The following is a 23,841-nucleotide window of genomic DNA, read 5'->3' as shown; positions in this document are numbered from 1 at the left end:
TATATATGTTTTTAAAGTAATGTAAAGTAATTAGTATTACTTTTATTATTTAGTAGTAACGTAACTAGTTAGTGTTTCTCAACCTGTAGACCGCAGACCTGACTAGTACATGCATGCACTAACACAGACTGACAGACATGCACTCCAACACAGACACACACACCGTTCCTCTCACATTTAGAAAACATTAACGCTTATAAATAAAACATTATCTTTTTATAATAAAAAAGATTTTTTTTCCGACTCATATTTTTTGAGTCGCGATGAGCATGAGTCGATAATCGAGTCGAAAATCGATTTTAATTCACATCCCTAGAAACGTGTTCCTTCCACTTGCTACGTCCAACTGGGGAATCTCTCCCCATCAGGTGAAAAGAAGTGGCTGGACTCCTCATGCATAGAAGGAATGAGGTCAGTTTGCTGCTCTCCCCAGGTTGGCAGAGGGAGTGTAGCACCCAGGATTACATTAGATAATTGGCACTGGGTGAAACATGGGTTGCAAAATCGTGGGATAAAAAAAAGAGAGAGAGAAAAAAAAAAAAAAAAAAAGAAAGTAACATGCCCAACACTGTTGGAAAGAGAATCTTAAACGATTATCCTGTAGTGTGACGCAACCAGATTTCAATGCTCTGATTATCTGCTAATATAAGGCCACCTATGTTGAACTGGCTCGCAGGAGAGTCAGTGTTTTTTTGTTTTTTTTTGTTTTTTTTCATGACTCAGTGTTTATTTTGTTTTATATTTATCACATTAACAACGAAACAAAGTACACAGCAACCATAGAACAAACAAAAAGAAAATACAGTACAATACAATACAACAACCACAAGACAAAACAAAACAAAAAACTAAAGTAAAACGATGTCAAAGAATCCCGGGTAACAGCCGCCACAACCACGCCTCAACTGGCAGCTATTACGCCAGGTAGACGCCTGAGGCCAACGGCCAGGAGGGAGAACAGACTGCATGGTTAGGACTTCCCGGGCTTCCAGCCCCCCTCTTGACCTTTACTACACCCACAGCCATCCCAACCTCGCTGTATTCACCTCAGGTCATCAGTGGTGGAAAAAGTACTAAAATGTTTTACTTAGGTAAAAGTATCAATACTGCTATACTGTATATAAATACTCTATTACAAGTAGAAGTACGGAATTAAAAATGTGCTTGAGTAAAAGTACAAAAGTATTGGCATCAAGACAATAAGTACCAAAAGTAGAAAGTACAAAATGTTTGAAAATAGAAGATCTACAAGCTCACGGAGTCGCGATGCAACACGTTGTGAGCTCCTAGATCAGTGATTATCAACAGTATAAAATAGGGCTATTGTGGTTTATGTAGTTTTGTAATATTATAATATATATCTGCAAAGTAACTAGAACCAAGGTTTTCAAATAGTATAAAGTAAAAGTATTGGAAATTGGAAATACTCAAGTACAAATTCCTCCAAATTGTAGGTACAGTACCAAATAAACTTTCCACCACTGCAGGCCATGTATCATAATGTTAATTTTCGGGGCGTGAAATATGGTCTTTAAGTAACTGTGATTTTTTCTTTTTACATTTATGGACACATTTTGGTAAACATTTGATATCTTATGTACACCTGATACTACAATAAACCATTGAGAAACCTTTTGTTGCAATTTATTTGGGGTCAAACCATATCTGCAGTGCAAAAACCAGGCCTGCCTGCCTGTTACTGACAGCTTAGATTAATAAATAGGTCCTTTAATAGAGCTCAGCTAACAACCTAAAAGTTAACAACAATGTTGTAAAAGTTAAACATGACTAACCTGTAACAGAAGCAGTGTAACAGTCGCTCCATGACATGTAGAGATAAACCACCATCCATGACTTCAGAGTCCACAAAGTGACTTGGAAGAAACGAGAGACAGAGCGAGCCGCCATCTTGTCTCTAACTGCTCCTCCGTGGAAAGTTGTGATTAACTTTGTTGTTTACTGGAATAAAACTGACTCTACTTTCAATTTCACCAGTGGCTTCCCTGCCTGTCTTATGATCTGCAGGATTCACACCCACACCGAGAAGCGCATACCTGTCTCTGATTGGGGGCGTGTCCATGGTGACATCCATTCATTCCTGTCAGAAAACCTGTTGAGGCGGAAACCAGATTCCTCCTCCTGCCGAACAGAAGATGGGAGGAGTCAGTTTACTAGGCTAGGTGAGGCGAGGTTACCAACCCTATGCGTGTTTTGATACACGCATTCCAGACGTGACTAGGCCACATTCTCATAATATAATTCGGTTTAGTCGTGCGAATGGGAGGGGTGAAGTTGCCACATTCTTGCATATTTAATTGATACGTTTGCCCTCACACTGCACTTTGTCCTCCAAAACAAGGAATCGTCCATGTCTGTCCACGGGACATGTATGTACTGTATCCAAGCTGCATAATAATGCCTCCTCCATCTCCCTGTGTTTATTAATTCTTTTACTCACAATGTAACAGCAGGACCCCCGCAAAATTGCGGCACAGGCGTTGGCCTATTTATCTGCGGACGGAAACGGGCGATCAAAAAATAAAACCAGCGGCGGCCGGAGGGACTCGCAAAATCTACCAGCAATAAACCAGACAGCAAATACTTTAGCAAGATATGAATATCTACGAAGAGGAGAACTTCAACTTCTCTCTCTCTCTCCCTTTGAAGTTCAAAGGGAGCAATTAAGAGCTCTGGTGAGCCACCCCCCCCCCTCCTCTGTCTTGCATTGATTTCATTGGTTGGTTTGCCAAGATACCAACAGAAAGAGGCGCGTATGACACCTCCAGACCAGAGCAGTATAATCAGAGAGTGGTGTCACCGCGGGGTCAGAAACAGCGCTGGTCACGTGGTTCATTGTCACTTTAGACCTCATAGACTTCAATGCATTTTGTAAACTTCCGGTTGGCCGTTTGTCACTATACGCCAATAGATGTGTGCGTAGAAGACCTGGCCCCATGAAGTGAACGGGAGTGACGCAACTCTCCATTCTAGGGCTCTGCTCCAGACCAAGAGAAGCAGTCCACTCAGAGAGTGGGCTGGTCTATTGGCTGGAGCCAGGCAACCTCGTCTAAAGCTAGCCTTACAACTTTGGTAAGATTGTGGACAGATTTGGAAAAGATTTCTTAAAGACTACCCCTCACACTATAAGATTTGAAAAAGACTCCCCAAAGACTGTAGGATGATTTTTCAAAGATTTCAGTTGTTAGATGTGTATGCCTCTAAAGATTTTGTAAAGACTGGTTCAAGATTCCCTTTTATTTGCTGAAATATGCCTATTATATAGCCTTGTGTTCCTAAATAAATTATAATATTATTATAAAGCATTAGGCTAACCATAAATGAAAATAGCCGATCTACAAGCTCAGTCACAGCGCGTCGCATCAGAGTATTGCAGTATTGATACTTTTACTTGATTACTTTTTCACTGCACATGCCGTGTAACCTCGCCTCACCAGGCTTTCCTGAGAGAAAGCCTGGTATTCGTTTACTAAACAGGTCGTCTGATCCGGTCTAGACCGGATGATATCTTACGTCATTTTGTATTCAAAACGGACTACACTTTGGCCGGAACTACCGACCGGAATCAGTTTTATCCAAGTTGGCGCATGCGCAAAACCAGGTTAAAACTGATTCCGGTCGGTAGTTCCGGCCAAATTGTAGTCCGTTTTGAATACAAAATGACGTAGGACGTCATCCGCTCCCGACCGGATCAAAAGCCCGAAATTGGAAGCGATCCCAGACTACATGCCGTGCACAGTCTGCACACACACACCGAGCTCCGCCTTCCTCCCTCAGCCCTGCCGCAGTGTGCCTCTCCTCTCTAGTTTTCTCATCTCAGCCGGCGCAGATCGATCCTATCATTCAACTATTATCAACGTTGAATGTTTGGAATAATGGAAACGCGGAGAAATAACTAATAAAGGGCTGTTGTAGTAGCCGCACCAACAACGACCAGGCTGGCAGCTCAGGCAGCGTCTTTTGGGGAATGAATGGCTTGGCTTTTGGCATTGTATTCATTCAGACTCAGCCCCGATTTGTGAAAATATTAAACCAGTTTGATATTCTCGTAACAGAATCTGGCTCTCAAGTTGGGGTAAAAATCGAGTCGGACCACTACCTCACATTTAACGAGTAACGACTGAGTCACGGGAGCGCGCCGCAAATAGCCCCGATTTTATTACGATTGAGAAATCTTTACAAAGTTGTTAGATGTAAGATGGCCTTTAGCCTCGTAATTAAACCAGTCTCTCCTCCTTCGAACAGAAGATGGGAGGAGTCAGTTTACTAGGCTAACCTCGTCTTGCCTCGTCTCTCCGCTTCACGCGTCCAAGGGTCTCCATTTGGACATGATTTGGCACATAGAGTGAGAGAGAGAGAGAGCAAGGGCAAGAGACCCACACATCGGCCTATATTATATTAGACCTATAGCCTATATGATATACAATACTAACAATAGTGACTCCAGTCGCACTTTCCTTTTATCTGACCAATATAACTGACCAATATAACTGAGTTTTATGTTTTATTTAAAAAAGGTTTGGCATTTTCTTTAGTAAACATCTGTGTTCCTAAAATAAAGTAAAAAAATATAAATATTATAGGCCTATAGGATCTGGAATTTGATCGTCAATCTTAACAAAACTTAAATGTAAAATTATAACTTCGCTTTTAACTTCTTGTAACTTGTAACTTGAGCCAAAAAAGACCCAAAGGTATCTTAGTTACTTGACGAGTTACAGAAACATGAATGTAACTCAGTTACCAGCAAGTTACAGCAAAATGTAACTTATTTACGTAACTCAGTTACATGTAACTTTAACTTCCCCAACACTGCCTCTGCTATGTTGGAAAGCCTGGTTTGTGGGGCCACAGCGACATCTACTGGCACAACAATGTAATAGGTCATTCATGTAAAGATGATTGATTGAAGAGTTTATAGCAGTTTGCAATAGGAAAAAGGTACAGTTTGATGACAGCACAAATAACTGGTAAGGTCAACTAAAAGGAGATCCTCGCAAGCTTTACGGCTTATTTACACAAATATGAGCATAAAGTTATATTCTGGGACATATCTGACTAGTTATATTTATCTGGCCGTGATCAGACCCTCTCTGATCTCCAGGACGTCCTAGTTAGATCCGCCAAAAAAAACTACATCGACGACAAAATCGATGAATACAAAAACAAACCACGAGACCTATGGAAGTTGCTTAACAACCAATTAGGCTTAAAATCAAAAACCATATGCCACAACATAAACATCAAAACGGACGCCGCTCTCATTTCTGACAAAGGTGAAGTGGCTACCCATCTTAACAAAACCTACTAACACACAAAGTCATTAAACCTCTCAGGCGGGTAACCTGACTGTGCCAGATGGTGGCAGTAGTGCGTACCGCCCTAGAGCGGTATGCAGCCAGGCATACGCACTGCTGCCACCATCTGGCACAGTCAGGTTATCAGGCGGGCGGTTCAGGAAGACAATATGCACACTCTCTTACCTGCAATACATTCATTCACATGACACTCAGGGAAGCCATGGCTTACTGTCTCCACAGGCCGAAGGCATGGGGGAGAGTATGTTTTTGCCCCTGTCCGTCCGTGTGTCCGTGTGTCCGTCTGTCTGTTACCAGCTAATCTCCGTCTGGTAACAAACTAATCGGACACACGGGCGGACAAACAGGGGCGAAAACATACTCTCCTGGCGGAGATAACAATGCAAAATAAACTAGAAGCTGTTCTCTTCCGAGCACAGGTCTCCACCAGGTCAGGTAGGTCCTGGTGGCGCTAAATGTGAAAAGGGAGCCATGTCTTCTTTGGCCTGGTCTTCTTTAACGGTAATCTGACTCTGCATGTATGATTTGAGGCATTTTGTTCCAAAGATTAGTTTGGCAAAAGTCGACCTGCTGGTGGCGCTATAACAGGCCAATGTGAAACAGACTTGGGAAATCTGAAAGCAGGAGGTGTGTGCATACATGTGAATAACAGTGCACGGACACTTCTCTCATAGAAAAACATTGTTGCCTGGACCTAGAGTTCTTGTTGCTCAAATGCAGACCATTCTTTCTGCCAAGGGAGATGTCGGCAGCCTTTGTTATGGCTGTTTATGCCTACCCGCAAGCTAATGCTAAAATAGCTATGGCCAAACTGCATGATACTATTAGCACACGACAGAACAAACATCTGGAGAGTATTTTTATCATGGCCGGTGATTTTAATCACACAAATCTTAAGACTGTCTTGCCTAGGTTTTATAAGAATGTTGATGTTAAAACCAGAGGATAAAAAAAGGGGAGCGTGTCACTGTTACTACATGTCATCTTTTCGACACCCGACTCTAATCCTCACCCTAACCTTAACCTCTGTGAAGTGAGTCGCTAACCCTCCGGTCGAAATGATGGGCATTCGCAAAAGCGAGATTTCCCCCCCAAAAAAAAAACATTGGACCAGGTGTATACAAATATACCTGGAGCCTATAAGGTATATAAATCTCCCGAACTTGGGAACAGAGAAAAAATCTGACCATTTGTCTATTGTACTCATTCCAGCAGTCTGTACACCAGTATCTTAGTGGTGTAGTGTATCTTGTACACCAGTATTTAGTCAGGTACATGGGTATCTTAGTGGTGTAGTGTATCTTGTAGACCAGTATTTAGTCAGGTACATGGGTATCTTAGTGGTGTAGTGTATCTTGTACACCAGTATTTAGTCAGGTACATGGGTATCTTAGTGGTGTAGTGTATCTTGTACACCAGTATTTAGTCAGGTACATGGATATCTTAGTGGTGTAGTGTATCTTGTACACCAGTATTTAGTCAGGTACATGGGTATCTTAGAGGTGTAGTGTATCTTGTACACCAGGCCCATTGCAAGTTGCTGTACTCTGTCATCTACTCTGAGCCACCCCACTCTTAACTGGTGAGTAGCGGTGAGGTTGGTCTTATAAGGAAGGTTAAGCAGGACCCTAATTAGTTTGTTTTGGGCTTTTTGAAGCTTAGTTTTAGGGCCTTTGAAGAGTTGCGATGCCATATGTGGACTCCATAGTCATAGAGGGGCTGAATGATTGCACTCGCTATATATTGTTATTGACCAGAGGGCAATCCTCCTCTGTAAGAAACAAGTTTGTTGGTTGATTGTTTTGATTACCTTAGTTGTCATTCTTATTGTTGTGACAGGCAGTAGGCTATAGTCAGACAATTCTCGGTATTTCTACTTGTCATTATTTCGACTAAGGGTTAGGGTTAGGTTTTAGGGTTAGGTTTAGGCATAGTTTTACTGAGGTTAGGGTTAGGTTTAGGCATAGTGGTTAACATACACCAAGTTAACTTTCACCCGTGTCGAACTAGAACGTCGAACAAATGTTATGTCGCAATATCAACACGCTCCCAGTGTAGCCGTGTGACACCTTGTTCTCTGACTGTCTGTGAATATGTGTAGCATATGGGACTGTGTTACCTGGGTATTTGAGTTCACTGGCTGCACCTGTGTTCTCCTGAGCTAGTTAAGAGACGTCAGCTTTTCCTGTTCAGTCTGATTAGGGTTTCTCAGCGCTCAACAGTACGGACAGGCCGTCTCCCTGTGTAAGAATCAGAGGACCCAAGTGACAGAATAACATTGAATTGTATTAACCAGCAAGTAGGCCTACTAGGCTACTGTTACATTATTTCCTGTAAACTGCCTTTATGCACCTGTGTTATTTAGTAAAGTCTATTAACAGGTTGGTTGATCCGGTCTAGACTCTAGACCGGATGACATCCTACGTCATTTTGTATTCAAAACGGACTACACTTTGGCCGGAACTACCAACCGGAATCAGTTTTAACCAGGTAAGTTAGTGCATGCGCTAACTGGGTCCACTGGGACCCGCCCCCCTAATCTAGACTAGAGTGGCAAAACATTGAGCAGCTTGGAGCGTTGGAGTTTGGAAGTGCTAGTTGCAAATCACTCAACGGCCCTGCACACCACCTGTTTCTAAATGTCACATAATGCAGGAGGATGTTGTGTTGTTGAAAATGAGCGCTTCCAAACTCTGACACTTGAAAAATAATCCCCTGCACAGAATGTTGACAGAAAGTAGCTCATAACATGTCTGGGAGCGTGTCGCTGTTACTACATGTCAGCTTTATTCGACACCTGACTCTAACCCTCACCCTAACTTTAACCTCCGTGGAGTGAGTCGCTAACCCTCCGGTCGAAATGATGGGCGTTCGCAAAAGCGAGATTTCCCCACATGTCTATGGTGGATTTTTATGAAACAAAAACTTTTCAGATAGAAAGGATAATTCAAGCTTTCAGTACACCCTCAATGTAGGTGAGTTTAACTTTGTTAAATACAACCAGATAGGACTTTTCTGTTTGGATGTATGGGCTGTCAATGGCAGAAATGTTTTTTTCTGAAGAAACACTGGCTATGAGTCGGCCCAATTTTATAGTGGACCCTCCTGACCTTTGACCCCTGGGCCTGAGGCCCGTTGGGGGATACAGCTCTGGGTAGCATCACCGTGAGATCTCTGTTATCTGCTCCCATAATGCTCTCGCCCAGCATTATTTGGTAAGCTTTTGAAATGTGAAAATGTGATAATATAATTTAATTGTAAATATTATCCACCTGTTTCCACGAGAATTTACTGTAGCATTATCTGCGGAACACTTCAGGTTAACAGCAGACATACAAGCTCACATTGCGTCGCAGATGCAACCGTTGTGAGCTTGTAGATCACACTCGGCATGCGATGGGACGTTGGAAAGTTGTGGATACATACTAAACTTTCTGTTAACAGTCTAATGCTTCAGACCTTGTATACTGATACAGTAACCACATACTACTGTATAGCAGGGAGGCTGTCTGTGTATCTGTGTGTGTGTGTGTGTGTGTGTGTGTGTGTGTGTGTGTGTGTGTGTGTGTGTGTGTGTGTGTGTGTGCGTGTGCGTTAGGACTGATACAGTTGAAAAAAGGAGGTGTAGTGCTCCAAGTTTTCAATTAGTTTTAAATTTGTTTGTAATTTCTTGAAAAAAAAGAAAAGTTCTATACTTTTCACATGTGCGTGTGTGAGTGTGAGTGTCTCTGTCTGAGCGTCGTGCCATGCATGCAGGAAATGGGTGTTTTAGCCACAAAGAGCAGAAGGGTCCCCACTCTTCAGTCTGTCAGTCAGTCAGTCTGTCAGTTTCATGCAGTTCTCCACCATGACATCTGCACCAACCTACCTAGTATCATGTGAGTATATTATTACAATCTTACTTTATTTGACCGGTTGATCATTAAATGAGACAGAGAGCAGTATTTTGATTATTTAATTATTATTATTACAATAATTTGTTTTCTGTGGATGGACTGTTTGCCTCTAAATCACACACACACACACACACACACACACACACACACACACACACACACACACACACACACACACACACACACACACCAGGCCTAATTTTTCTAATTAGAAAAGCACTTTTCCAGTCCTGGAAAAGGTTTTGAATTTATCAACTATTCTGGACAAATATGCATTGTTTTGTCATGACTGGCATTGTCATGACTGGCTCAGGTCATAACAAATGATTGGGGAGAGGAGACATGGCAAAAGTGTAACAAAGTGTATTTATTGAATAAATGCCTAGGACAGTAAACTAAATAAGGTTGTCAACAACAGCAACTAATGCCAAAAGGATCCTATGAAGTGTGGAGTCAGTAATCAGTGGTGTAAATGTAACGGAGGTGATCCAAACCTCCCCACCCGGTTTCGTACCCGGATCTCCCATGCGCAAGTCCAATATCTTAACCACTAGTCCGGGGGGAGATACTAGACTTTTGAGGCTTCAAGGCTGGGGCTGCGACTCTCTCCGTCACACTCACCCCCCTTTGACCTCCTCCTACGGGGAAGCCCGGATCCGGGTCACGGCACCAATGTAACGGGGGTGATCCGAACTTTTCCACCCGGCTTCGAACCCGGGTCTCCCATGCGAAAGTCCAATATCTTAACCACTAGACCAAAGAGCCATCTCTTTGGTCTGGGGGAGATACTAGACTTTTGAGGATTCAAGGCTGGGGCTGCGACTCTCTCCATCACATAAATGTGGATGTGTGGAACATGGTGTAGTGCACAAAGTCATAGTAGGGTTTAGAAGGAGGCACTGGTGCAAATCAGAAATATTTAACTGCCTGCTGGTTTTTTATAACCTTTTATTAATTACGTCTAAACTAATTCTGAAATACACAAATACAATGCTACATGTCTTCATCCCTCCCTTTACCGTACTAGTCATGGTCAATTTTCCCTTAAATATAGAGGAACTTTGGGACAAGTACTCAACTGGTGTACAACTTTCTTCACTCAATTCATAGACTGATTTCTCAGAGTGGTAACTAATAGGTTATGTAGGTAACCTATCGAGGCCAGGCAGGTATGACACCATAGTGTCAGTCTCTGTGCCAGCGCAGGGGAAATCTCGCTTTTCCTACGTCCCATCATTTTGAAGGGAGTCGGCAGGTTAGCTACTCACCAGAGTCACGGTTACTGAGATTAGGGTTAGGGTTTGGGTTAGGTTTAGGTATAGAGGTTAATATTAACCCGCGTCGGCAGGTTAGCTTTTCACCAGGTTAATATTCACCAGTGTCAAAAGAATGCCGTGGGGACCTGAGTATCCCTGCTTGTTGATGTAGAACATGTTGTTGTCTGTCCTGATGAGGACATGAAGTGCTGAACGCTCCAGATAGTTTATATGGGCCGTCTTGAACTGTGTGCCCCACACTCCCCTGGCGGTCCTGCCTTGAGTGGCACCCCACCCTGAGAGGCTGGTATCCACTTTCCAGGGTGCCCAGTGTCCACTCCAGCCAACCCCTTTTGGAGTTCTTGTTGCTACAGTATGTACCAGGCCTAGAATTTCGTCTTTTTAGGGGCAAGGCCACTTGGCCTTCGGCTTTGTCCATTTTTTGATGGCACAAATTCCAAATGCTAGGGCAGGAAGGCCATCAAATAAAACAAGGTGTAGTCGTAATTGAAATAATGAATTGAATTTAATTTAATTTAAGGGTTAAACTTACTGCATTGGTTTAAAGACGGGGTCTTATATCAGTTTAGTTTAGCTCAACATCACTAAACTTTTCTTTCCTTTTTTTTACTATTACTACTATATTACTATGACTTTTTGAATAGCGGTATTTCAAATAGCTGATCTCACAACATGCCGATGTACAGGGGTCGTCGTCACCATGTCAGCTTGTGATGGACATTTTGATAAATAATGTTTTTTGTCACGGACATACAAAATAACTGTCCAATAATTTTTCAAAAGAACATATATACTTTATCATATTTGGCAAAATGGCTGAGATTTCAGTTCCTTAGTTTATTTATTTTTCTCAGTTCTCTGTCTGCTGGAAATGTCTCGTCAAATGATGTGTGGTTTGTCCACAAGTTCTCTTTCTACACCACCTTGCTGATGAGACAAATACTTGACAGAGCTCCATCCAGTTCCATGCATGGAACACAAATACATAAGGCTTCACTTCCTAGTCAAATGATTTGTGGTTTGTCAGAAAGAATCGTTTCCAAGTTCCCTTTCTTCACTATCACGGCATAGTTTTTTGCAATTCATTGTCCCATCAACAAATATTGTTTTTATTCTTTTGTCTTTTGCCAAACTCATTCTATTGTCTATTCTCTTGTGTCGTTAGATGTGGTTGAAAGATAGTAGTAGCTTAATAAACAGGTAACACTCCAGTAAAATTGATATGCTGCCAGGGTCAACCCTGTGTTAAATCACACAGTGAACAAGTATTATATGTTGATGAGAAAGACAGTGTGTAACTTAAGTGGTGTGGTGTGATGTCTAATACCAGTGGAACAAGTATTAGCAAACATTATAGCTCTCTGTCTTGTCTTGTCTTGTCTTGTCTTGTCTTGTCTTGTCTTGTCTTGTCTTGTCTTGCAGTGCATCCTCACCTGATGCAATCATGTAGCCAACACAACATTATTAATCATCCCAACACTTTACCAGTCCCCAAAATAATTCAAACTAATGCTTTATTATTATTACTAGTAAGACACCTCAGGGTGACTTGCGACCTCAGGGTGACATGGGCCATCTGGCCAGTGATGTATATGGGACCAGTTACTCATATATGGAGACCCCTTCATGATAGTTATGTTATGTCAAAACATTACCAAATATGGGCATTCTCATATATGTCCTTAATATTGATAACATAATATCCTTAATAATGTCCTTAATGTTGACAATATAGGAATCTCCATATATGGGCATAAAACGTACGCCAAGCAGGGCCTTGGTGAGTTAGGGCCTTGGTTTGATGCCTGTGGATCTCCATATATGTGCATAATGAGGTACCCTAACATTCTCATTTTCGGCCTGGGCTTTATGACATCAGAAATCTCCATGTATGGGCATAAAAGGTTTTTTTCTTTTTCTGGGAATGACCATATATGGACTTTTATACCCTGAGAAATCTCGTAGCTTGTCTGACTGTCAGTACAGGAAGTGATGTCACGTGACATCCTTTTTATGCCCATATATGAGTCATTCTGTACCACATCACTGTGACTCACTGACATCATGTGACATCACTTCCTGTACAGACAGTCAGACAAGCTACGAGATTTCTCAGGGTAAATGCGACCTTCGATCGCAATTATTATTGAATATTTAGGATAGATTATGTACACATGATAACCAAAATACTAAAATGTGCCACGGACATGGACAAGTCTGTACGGATATGTTGATGACCACTGCCGATGTAGAATGTTTTCCAAAATATAAAAAAGGCAACGTTTATAGGGATAAGTGGTACAGTCAGCTGGAGTTTTAAGGCCACTGTGGCCTCAGGGCATGCCATTTTTTTGAGGGGCCAAACTGAGGGGCAATGGCCTCCATTGCCTCCCTGAAATTCCTGCCCTGGTATGTACAGTATGTATCAACATTTCTTTCAGAAAACATGTTTTTTTTTTATCAGCCTCAGTCCTATAATTTGGAAAGGTTTTGAAAAGCTTTTGGAAATTCATTGGTAAAGATTTGTGTGTCTATTCCCTCAGTCTGATACCAACATTCTAAATTAGACCCTATATGCTCCCTCTGCCTTATGTTCAGTTGAATTCATTTCAATTCAAAGGAGCTTTATTGGCATGAGAATACGTTTACATTGCCCCAGCAAAGGCGGAATAAAACAATCAAAACAAAACAACAGTAATTAAAAAGGAATAAATAAACGTGTAAACAGAGCTGTGTTACTGTTCACAGACACACAGACAGATGGAGCAAAAACATTCTTGGAAAGTCTGGCCTGCCAGTGATCATTAATTAATGAACTATAGAGGCAGAAAACTAGACCAAACAAGAAGTACTGAGGAAAAGCAAAGCAGAATGTAAAAAAAATGGCACCCCTTAAAAAAATGTGATGAAACCACGACAAAACATCACCCTTTAACATAACTTACTTACGCCTCGATTACTGCAATGCCCTTTATTCCTGTCTCTCCAATAAATCAATCCACCGCCTGCAGCTCATTCAAAATGCAGCTGCAAGGCTATTGACTGGCACTAGAATATTTGACCACATAACACCCATTTTAGCTTACCTGCTCTGGTTGCCCATCTCGTTTAGAATTGATTTTAAAATGTCTCTAATCACGTACAAGGCCATATCCGGCCTCGCACCGTCCTACATCTCAGACCTACTTGAGCCTTATGTGCCTTCACGTACACTCAGATCTTCAGACAAAGGTCTGTTAATCGTGCTTACCTGCAATTACGTTACAAGAGGTGAACGTGCCTTTGCCTTCAGAGCCCAACTCTTTGGAACTCCCTACCCGTAGAGATAAGGCTCGCTGAATCTTTGCCCCGGTTTAAATCCCTGCTGAAAACCCACCTCTACAGAATTGCCTTCAACCCTTAGCACTCTTGATATGCCTTATTACTTTTTTCTATATTACTTCATTTTATTGTCTCCACCAGCCGAAGGCAGGGGGAGAGTATGTTTTCGCCCATGTCCGTCCGTGCGTGCGTCCGTGCGTCCGTCCGTCCTCCGAGTTTGTTACCAGCTAATCTCCGGCGCCGTTGGCCCGGACGCTACCAAAATGAGCACACACACTCCCTGGATGCCAATTCAGAACCTCTGCCCCACATTTTTCAAATGGCCCTGTTCTAGCGCCACCATGAGGCCGATGTTTTTAAAACATATTTCTGTCCACTACTCCTACAGATCTGTCTGATTGTCCATATTCCATCCTGATTGGCTGATATTGGCTTTCAAAGTTTGTAAGATTGGTCCATTTTGGACAAAATGCCTCAAATCACAAACGCAGAGTGCATTGCGCACATCGCGCACACACGTTCCCACTAGGCCGAGGAAGAAATGCCACTTAAAAATTTTGAAATCAGCCTCATGGTGGCGCTATAACAGGCCAATTCATGGTTTTACCTATAACTCCACCGATCAGTTTCAAACTTTGTAAGCGCACTCCCTATAGGCCAAGGAAAAACTCTTTCCTTGCATTTTTCACATGAGCCTTTTATAGCGCCACCAGGAGGCCGACTTATGTAAGACACATTTTTGGATATTACTCCTTCAGATTTTACCCAAAATTAACACAAATCAGTACACAGTATCTCTACAGTCATATGATCAGGACGGATCTGTCCTGTATTAAATATTCCATCCTGATTGGCTAAGATTGGCCTCCAAACTTTGCAGGATTGATCCGTTTCAAACAAAATGCCTCAAATCAAACACAACGTGCAATTGTAATTAAATTGTGCACGCACATTCGCAAAAGGCCAAGGAAGAAATTATACTACAAAATGTTCAAATCAGCCTCATGGTGGCGCCATGAATGGCCTAAGATTGGTGAAGAACACATGCCACCCTTTTTACATTGGCCTATTATACCACCACCAAGACACGTGGCTGGTGGAGACCTGTGCTCGGAAGAGCACTTCTTCTAGTTATGTTTCTATCTTGTGATGTGTTGTTATTGCATTTGTGTTGTCGATTCTTTGTATTATTGATTCTTCTGTCAAGCACTTTGTGACTGTTCTTAAAATGCGCTATACAAATAAAGATTATTATTATTACCCATTATTATTATTATTATTTAGGCATATACACACTGGAGTAACTTGAGTAAGACACTAAATAATTTGCTATATCCACCTGTTTCCGCAAGAATTTACTGTAGCATTATCTGCAAGACACTTCCGGTTAACAGCAGACATACAAGTTGTGAGCTTGTAGATCACACTCGGCTGCGACGCCGGAAATGCCGCATGCCTTCTGCGCAATGCATGATGTGATGTTGGAAAGTTGTGGATAGGCTGGAAATCAGGTTAACCAGTTTAGGACTGGAACCCCTTTTGGAGTTCTTGTTGCTTCAGTATGTACAGTATGTATCAACATTATTTAAGAAAATACATTTATATAAATATTTTTTTAAGAAAGCATGGGTCAGGATTTAGAAGGATTTTTTTTTATCAGCCTCAGTCCTATAATTTGGAAAGGTTTTGAAAAGCTTTTGGAAATTCATTGGTAAAGATTTGTGTGTCTATTCCCTCAGTCTGATACCAACATTCTAAGGCCATGGCTACACAGAGCTGGATATTTCTGAAGCTAGACATTTTTTTATGCGTTTGGGGCTTGCAGCCACACGAAGCTGGATATTTCGGCTGTGAAACTGGATATTTTTTAAACCGGATAAATAAGTGGAGATAAAATATCCGATTCACTGGATCCGTGTAGACAGGGAACCCGGATATCTCTGAAGACTTTACTGTGTGTGTGCTTGTTAGACCTAGATATCTTTGTCGTGTGGACCTAGATATTTTGTGGATATCTGAAAAACCGGATATATGAAATATCCAGCTCTGTGTAGCCATGGCCTTAATTAGACCCTATATGCTCCCTCTGCCTTATGTTCAGTTGAATTCATTTCAATTCAAAGGGCATGAGAATACGTTTACATTGCCCAAGCAAAGGTGGAATAAAACAATCAAAACAAAACAACAGTAATTAAATAGGAATAAATAAACGTGTAAACAGAGCTGTGTTAGGCCGGATTTACACTGCAGTCAAATCCAGCCCATTTGGTTCTCAAATCTGATCTTTTGGCCCGACTTTTCACACTGCATTTGCAAGTGACACAGATCGGATCTGTGCGTTCTGACTGATTTTAACAGCGTCATCTGCATTGGTTACCGTGGTAACGACGTCGGCGTAATGACGTTACATTACAACGTTGGCACTAGTTGATCAAGTTCAGGAAATGCGACATAATAGACAGGGTGACAACAACAAAAACAAACGCACGTTACAATATTGTTTTTCTCTCTTCTTTTCTTTACTTTTCTTTACTTTACTTTTAGCTGTGTTTTCTCTCTCCTCTCTTGTTTTTCTCATGTGCTCAGCGCGCTGTAATCAAAATAGTAAATACTCGCGCTCTGTCACATCAGTGGCGCCTCCCGCTCGGGTCGCGCAGCCAGTTGGATGTGACTTCATGACTTGCATATAACTCTATGGGGTGGATGTGGTTGCTGCTTTCAGACTGAGTCAGATGTCCTCAGATCCGGATTTGAAACCACCTCTGGATGTGGTTTTTCAAAATCAGATTTCATGTGACCTGCATGTGACCTGTCTGGATTTAGACTATTTAAAAAAAATCGGATTCCACTTTTGATGTGACTGATCTGATTCAGGCTAGATTTCAGTGGCAGTGTAAAGCCGGCCTTACTGTTCACAGACACACAGACAGATGGTGCAAAAACAGTCTTGGAACGTCTGGCCTGGCAGTCATCATTAAATAATGAACTATAGAGGCAGAAAACTAGACCAAACAAGAAGTACTGAGGAAAAGCAAAGCAGAATGTAAAAAAATGCCCCCCCTTAATTTTTTTATGGAACCACGACAAAACATCACCCTTTAACATAACTTACTGGAAAGAGTGACCTGATGGAACTGAACTTATAGGTTATGCACGTGCACGCACACGCATGCACGCACGCACGCACACACACACACACACACACACACACACACACACACACACACACACACACACACACACACACACACACACACACACACACACACACACACACACACACACACACACAATTCAATATAATACAATGTGCAAATTCAATCTTTCTCTCTTTCTACAATCTTTCTCTTTCTCTTTCTCTTTCTCTCTCTCTCTCTCTCTCTCTCTCTCTCTCTCTCTCTCCCCCCCTCTCTCTCTCTCTCTCTCTCTCTCTCTCTCTCTCTCTCTCTCTCTCTCTCTCTCTCTCTGCAGTGGTGTCTCTTGTCCTCTGTTGTGGACCTGTTCAACCACAAGGTGAGACAACTTTGTTGCATTATGGGTAGTGTAGTGTGAGAGAAGTTTTCCAAACATCCTGTTGATAAATAATGATCTATGTCATTAGGTAGTAGAGGTGATCTTTTAAATAGTACACTTTAATTATGTTTGTGTCATTAGTTAGTAGAGGTCATCTTTTATGACATGTTTTTACACCCATGTTGTTGACACATACTGTAGCAGCTCATATGATCACAACACATCATCTAATGTTAATGGTATTTACAGTGACACAGAGCAGCTCATATGATCATGTCTGCTTGTATTTCTCCCTGTCTTCCCCCTCTCTACTTCCAGTGTCCATCAGAGTCTCTCCTGAAAGAACACAGTTCTTCCAACGTGAGCTCATCTCACTGATCTGTGAGGAAGGAGACTCTACAGTGGGATGGTCTGTGAGACGACAGCGCAGCGATGGGGTGAATGGAACCTGTGGTGGCAAGGACTATGGAATCGACTTTGGAAAAGCCAAAGGTAGAGAGAGAGGGAGAGGGAGTGGGGGGAGGGGTAGAGTGGCCGGTAGAGCATCTGGATGGAGAACCACAAGGTTCCCGGTTCGATCCCGGGTTCCCCCAGAGTTAGGGTAGAAGAGCAAGACTCTGAACCCCTACCTGCGCTGTATGAATGTGTGTGTGAATGGTTGAATGTAATGAATGTGTGTGTAAATGGGTGAAACCATGTCCCACATCTTAAAAGGTTGCCATGTATACAGGGGCCTCTACTAAAGTACCATGCATAGTAATACATAAACTCCGCAGGAATACACAAGAAACGGAGGGTGAGACAAATTCCGTCCGGTTGATCCGGTCTGTCTCCCACCCCTCCGTACTCCGGATGATTTAGATCCGTATACGGACGATTACGGACAGCACCCAACTTGACGGACTGAACGTACAAGATGTATATCCGTAGCAAGAAGTACCCACGACCACCGTTATAAAACATAGGCGCAGTAGTGATGAAAATGACTTTAACTCTGCTCTAACAGCGGTTCTCAAACTGTGTGTCCCAATGATAAATATATTTTATCAAGAAACGGAAAAAAGGTTGTTACACAACCACTTGAAGAGGACGCCTCGACTCCTCACTCATCACAGTCATCAGCTGAGCACAGACAGCGAGGCACACAAGAAGAGATGATGATGGGGCTCATTTATTATGTTCAATATATGAGCGGGTGTGTACGTGTGTTTTGTTATAATTAGCCTATTCTGGGTCCGCATCCATGTGGTTAAATTTGTACCCTCGCGGAGTTGCATTTACCGAGATAATGTTGCCGCTGACAGACAGCAGATCCAGTCCAGACTGTTACCACGTATTTATACTGTACCAAACATCGTGTGAGAACCACCTTCATGTGGCGCGCGGACGCAAACGGGAGCAGAATTGGAGCGGAGAGCGGGTCGGCACATAAATAACGTGCATGTCTACTATGAATGGCGACGCAGTTACCGTACGTAGTTCCTCACCCAAAACGTACACAAAATCAACCATACGTAACTATAAATGGCCCTTACGTAGGCATGACAGAATAGTGGATTTGATATCAAAAGATATCTCTCATTTTCAGGTCCTCCATCATGCTTTATAAGAATTCTACTGTAAAGCCAAGCATGTTTAACCTGTGTATTGATGATTCTGTGTTCTCTAACATTTCAGCTAACACTCCTGATGCCATTGTTGTAAATGAAACCCATAGGGAGGTGTTTATTCTCCAGGTTGGCTGCACTTTTGACTACGGCTCTAACATAAGTGCTGAAATATCATCAGCTAGTGCAGACCATCTCACAGCTAGGCTACAGATGTAAACTTTTGGTTTTTATCTTTGGCAGCCTACGGCACAAGTTGGTTGTGAGGGGCTTACAAATGGCAGGCCTTTCCAAAAGGAGGGCCAAATAGTTAGCAAGGTATTGTTCAGTGTCAGCCATTATAGGAAGACGCTCAATTTGGAGGAGACGTTGTTTCCTTTACCCATGATTTATGTCCGCTGTGTCTGACAAGTATGTCATCTATACTGTATGTACAGTATCAATGCTCTGCCGTTTAGGCTCTTTGTAACTGGCTGTTCTTTCATGTTTTCTGACTGCACTGTCATTGTTTATGACCTTCGTATGAGGCATCCTTGTACTTCTCTTTATGTGGTCATAAATAAACATTTCAAGTGTGTGTGTGTGTGTGTGTGTGTGTGTGTGTGTGTGTGTGTGTGTGTGTGTGTGTGTGTGTGTGTGTGTGTGTGTGTGTGTGTGTGTGTGTGTGTGTGTGTGTGTGTGTGTGTGTGTGTGTGTGTGTGTGTGTGTGTGTGTGAGAGAGTGAGAGAGAAAGGGTGAATGTAATGAATGTGTGTGAATGGGTGAATGTAATGAATGTGTGTGTGAAAGGGTAAATGTAATGCAAAATGTATGTAAAGCACTTTGAATACAAAGCACTAATGTATATAAATGCACCATTTATAACTGATCTCTTGTCTTGTCTTTTCATTGTCATTGTAGGAGCATCCTGTAAATTGACCCCATTTCCTCATGACAGTGGAGTTTACTGGTGTCAGTCTGGATCAGAAGAAGTCAGCCCATCCATCAACATCACCATCTCTGGTACAATAGATGCAAGCAAAAACTGTTCAGGGTGTTCATAAAAGCCTGATTAGACGATAAAATGACCAAAAGTTTTTTTGAAAGTGAAATATCCCTTTAAAGCAGATATTTGGGGGGTATTGTTTTCCATTATAGTATAGTGTATAGTAAATGGATGGGACCCAAATTTCAGCAGCTGTCAAAAATTCCTCTACGGATTTTGCAAATGGAATCATGGATTTTTCTGATTTGTTATACTCTGAAGTTTCCAAAAATATATAGTTTTCATAATCAGCCCGAAGATTTGAACGAAATTACACAAGAGACTTGACTAATAATGCTATGTTGGTTCTATAGATGTTCATAAGTCAACATGTTGCTTCTAGGTGGAGATGTGATCCTAGAGAGTCCTGTACATCCTGTACCAGAGGGAAGTGATGTCACATTCCGCTGCCTGTCCAAAGACCAGACAACTGGTAAACCATCCTCTGACCGTCCAGTTGACTTCTATAGAAACGGATCCCTCTTCAGGTCAGAGTCTACAGGACAGATGACCATCCTCCATGTCAACAAGTCTGATGAAGGATTCTACAAGTGTTCCATCCCTGGTCTTGGACCGTCTCCAGAGAACTGGATGAAAGTGACACGTGAGTCATGTAATAATGATGAATAAACAGAGTTTAAAGGCAGTGATGGACAAAGTATTCAAATAACTCCAGTAGTCAAAGCATAGATTATTCAACTACAACTGAAATGCTAATTTAAATGATTGACATTAAGTGATTCACAGCTCTATAAACGTTTTAGAGGAACTGTGTCTCGTAACGTTGTGTTTCAGATTCTCCAACCAACAAGAAGAAGGACCCTCCCTCTCCTTCTCCCTCTATCTCTTCCTCTGAGCCTTCCTATGTCTCTGCTCTGGTGGTGTCTGGGGTCTGTGTCCTCATCCTTCTGCTGGTCCTGGCTCTGTTTCTGTGGAGGAAATACAGAGGTATGTGCACACACACACACACACACACACACACACACACACACACACACACACACACACACACACACACACACACACACACACACACACACACACACACACACACACACACACACACACACACACTCACTTATCGTATCTGTTATCTGTTTATAACTGCTAGAGTTACCCTGCTAACAGACTGATCTAGTTTAGAGTTGCTAGAAATACCCTGTAGCAATTATGAAGGATTACAGATTTAACTAACTTTAATGATCCTCTTTAATTCACAGGTCTATGCTGTGTCAGGTATGTACACTAATGATCTCTATTCATCAATACGACAACAGTAGAACACCTGTTCATTCTGGGGGAACCAATCATTATTAATGTTACAGTCATTCTGATGAACCAATCATTATTAATGTTACAGAGCTGTTCATTCTAATGAACCAATCATTATTAATGTTACAGAGCTGTTCATTCTAATGAACCAATCATTATTAATGTTACAGAGCTGGGAGAACCAATCATTATTAATGTTACAGAGCTGGAGGAACCAATCATTATTAATGTTACAGAGCTGGAGGAACCAATCATTATTAATGTTACAGAGCTGGAGGAACCAATCATTATTAATGTTACAGAGCTGGAGGAACCAATCATTATTAATGTTACAGAGCTGGGAGAACCAATCATTATTAATGTTACAGTGTGGGAGAACCAATCATTATTAATGTTACAGAGCTGCTCAGTCTGGAGGAACCAATCCCAATCCTGGTGATGATGTGTACCTGCCACTACAGCACGGTCAGTCTTTCAACCAATAATGTTGGTTTAGGACACTTCTGTTATTCTTTTATATATATATATATATATATATATATATATATATATATATATATATATATACATATACATGTATATGTATATGTATATATATATATATATATATATATATATATATATATATATATGTATATGTATATGTATATATATATATATATATATATATATATATATATATATATATATATATATATATATATATAAACCAGTTAGATTAGGAAAGGAGCACTTGTTTTAGTTCACCTGGATGTGGAAGAAGCCCATGCATTAGTCCCACGCTGGTGAATGCTACTATACCTAAACCTAACCCTAATCCTAACCTCAGTAAAAGTATGCCTAAACATAACCCTAATCCTAACCCTAACCACAGTCAAATTATTCCTAGTTCCCCGAAGGAGGCACCGCCTGCTCAACCTTGTGCCTAAAAACGAGCGCTCCTGTTCTCAATCTTTCTGAATCTCATTAAACTGACACACACACACACACACACACACACACACACACACACACACACACACACACACACACACACACACACACACACACATATATATATATATATATATATATATATATATATATATATATATATATATATATATATATATATATATATACCTTTTTTTACTTGTGTTATTCTTACTGGAATCTAGATTTATTTAGGCGTAACTTATAAAACATTCTTTTCCATTGTGGAAGTGTGTGCAATCATCATGTTTAAATTAAATTACAAAAATAATTTAAATATCAGTAATGCTTATTTATTTCACTTTAGGCAACACAAGCGCCTATGGAGTAATCAACAACTCTGTAAATGGTACAGTATATGTTTTCATGACTTTACTTACTGTACAAACCATTCAGTTCATGTAATAACAATAACACTGCTTGTCTGCATTGTAATCCCATTACCATTCATGTCAATAACATCAAAGAGAGCACTGCCTGTGATCTTAACAGTTTGTATTTTTATACCATTATTCTTTGGCTTGTACTGAGCCCACACTGCCATTTCTAATATTCACGGTAACATATTTGTTTTTTTAATTTACAGGTCCAATTTATGTCATGTAAGTACAATATTGATCTGTCTATTCAACACCATGACAGCAGCCGTATAGAATACATATTAATACTTTATGTTAAATATACTGTATATTGTTTAATTGTTTTATTGTTTAATTACAGACCCATTGAGTCTGAGGGAACCAATCAGGGCCCACCTGCAGCCCAGGCGACCAATCAAAGTGATGGATCTGATGATGCGTACGATCCACAGCAGCACGGTCAGTCTTTCAACCAATCATGTTGGACTTCTGACAAGATCAACTGGATCTAATTTGAATCTAGATTCATTTAAAACTTTATAGCTGAAAATACATTTATTAAGTACATCAGTTAAATGTGTTTCCTACTAATTAGCAGAATAGCATTAATGCATATAGCATAATAGCATTAAGACAGTTGAAAGCTGTTGTTTAAAATGAAAGAAATCTATTTTTTCTATGTTTGTTTATTTACTGTTTAGACAACAGCGACTATTAAGAACCCAATCCATCTCATGACGGTATAATATTTAAATATTGTCCAGAGTTACATATTCACTATTCAGTATTTAATATTAAAAGTTACAATATTTATTATTTGAGGTCAAGGGGTTGTTGATGTACTGATGTATTTATTATCTTGATTATTGTAAGGTAATAAATACTAAATGCCTAAACTGTAAATTGTGCAGTCAGCACAGATATCTGTGATTTATAAGATGGATGAGAATGTAACAGCTGACAGATGTAAACACCTGGCTGGTCATAGGCCTACTCATTAAAGTGTTTAAACATGTGTTTCTAATTAAAATTCAACTCATATTTCAGCTCCAGGATCTTCCAGACGTCAGCATGCAGCTGAACATGCAGTTTATTCAAATGTGAGGAATCAAGAGTGATCAGTGTCAAAAGATTGGTGCCAGTCTGTTGTTTTGGGCCAGTAGTCAAAGAACTCACTCCTCCCCACATTCTCTTTAGATCAGTCTCATGTGGTTGCATGGGCTTAATATTGATGACATCAGGGATCTTGGCCATATATGGAACG

Source organism: Nannobrachium achirus (assembly GCF_963921795.1).
Source record: "Nannobrachium achirus genome assembly, chromosome: 11".
Taxonomy (NCBI): domain Eukaryota; kingdom Metazoa; phylum Chordata; class Actinopteri; order Myctophiformes; family Myctophidae; genus Nannobrachium; species Nannobrachium achirus.
The sequence above is the reverse complement of the archived record's forward strand: the minus strand, read 5'-3'. Positions refer to the sequence as shown.